Below are 1,549 nucleotides of genomic sequence, written 5' to 3'. Positions count from 1 at the left end.
GGTTTAAAGACCCTTCGGGGGCCTGCCCGTCCGCCTCGGGGTCGGGGGCGGATGGGCCCGTCGGGGAGCCCCGGCTCCTCCAGACCCCGCCCCGGCGTGTCTCTCTCTCTCTGTCTCTGTCTCTCTCCCCGTTTCCCCGGTCCCCGGTGTCCGTCTCGTCCCCCGGTCCGCCGCCGCCCCAGCGTCCCTCCCTCGGGGGGGCCGTCGGGCCGGGCTTCGGCCCGTCCCGGTGCGCCTTCCCGCCCGAGAGGGGGGGGGGCCCGCGCTTTCCAGGGCGGTCGGTTTTGGGGGGCGGGCCGCGCCGGGGGCCGGCGGGCGAGGAGGAGGAGGGAGGAGGAGAGGAGGCCGTCGGGGGCGGGGAGCCCCCGCGGGCGCCTGTGGGGGTTGACCCCGCGCCTCGCCGTGCCCGCGCCGCGTGCACGGCGTCGGACGTCCGGGCTCAGCCCCCTTGGGGGTGAAACCTCTCCCGACCCCACCGAGTCTGGTCTCGTTTCTCTCGTCTGGCCCGGCCCGAGGCACGGGCTCTCTCTCGGGGGAGCCCGGTGTGCCGACGCCAGCAAACCTCCGTGGCGACACGGAAAAAAAAAAAAAGTACGACTCTTAGCGGTGGATCACTCGGCTCGTGCGTCGATGAAGAACGCAGCTAGCTGCGAGAATTAATGTGAATTGCAGGACACATTGATCATCGACACTTCGAACGCACTTGCGGCCCCGGGTTCCTCCCGGGGCTACGCCTGTCTGAGCGTCGCTTAACGATCAATCGCCCCCCGCGGGGTGCCCGCACTCCGCGGGGGCGCGCGGCTGGGGGTTTCCTCTCGCAGGGCCCGCGGCCTTCCCGGTCGCGGTGTCCCTCCGTCCCCCTAAGTGCAGACGAGAGACGGCCATCCCGCCGAGAGCGGGGGTGGAGAGCACGGAGCGCTCGCGCCGCCGAGGTGCCCGCGGCCGCCACGGTGCGTCCCGGTCCCTTCGGGGGTCGATCCTCGCGCCGCACGCGGCCGTCCGGCGGGGCGGGTCGGGGGCTTCCGCGGGTGTTTCTCGCCGGGGACGGACCGCGTCCGGCCCCCCGTGCCCGCCTGCGCGCGCGGTCACCCTCCCTCCCCTCCCCTCCGCGGGGAGAAGGGAGGGGGGGGCCCGCGCGCGCGAGTGCCCCCGTTCCCCGCCTGCGGGTCGGCTCGCCGGCCCCCGGCTCGTCGGCCCGGGGGGGACCCGTGTCCGCCGCGCGTGCGGCTCTCCCGCTTCCCGGGGGGGGACGCGTGCCCCCGACGGGCGGCCCGCGGGACGCCGCGGTGCCCGCCCGCCGTCGCGCGCTCCTCCCCCTTCCCGGGTCGCGGTGATCCCGCCGCGCGGAGCGCGGGTCTCCTGACCCCTCGGGTTCGCGGCGGCCGGGGTGTTCCGGCCCGGCCGCGCCTCCGCCTCACGCGGCGGTCCGCCGGCCCGTGCTCCCCGTGCGTCCGCCCTCGGGCTCCGGCCCGCGGGCGGGCGTCGTCGGACCGGCCCGTGGCCTCGAGTTCGCCGCCCCCGGGGGGCGGGTCGGCCTCGCGCCGACCCC

General features: G+C 76.9%; 1 non-coding gene across 1 annotated transcript; it reads left to right on the top strand.

Moving 5' to 3' along the window:
• The first annotated feature begins 595 nt into the window (after nt 1-595).
• LOC129398932 (5.8S ribosomal RNA) lies at nt 596-748 on the top strand. The gene has a single exon (XR_008626798.1). It is a non-coding gene; the product is annotated as a 5.8S ribosomal RNA (ribosomal RNA).
• The last annotated feature ends 801 nt before the right edge of the window (nt 749-1,549 follow it).

Source organism: Sorex araneus, chromosome 9 (assembly GCF_027595985.1).
Source record: "Sorex araneus isolate mSorAra2 chromosome 9, mSorAra2.pri, whole genome shotgun sequence".
Classification (NCBI taxonomy): Eukaryota; Metazoa; Chordata; class Mammalia; order Eulipotyphla; family Soricidae; genus Sorex; species Sorex araneus.
This window is presented reverse-complemented; position numbering and strand designations above follow the sequence as displayed.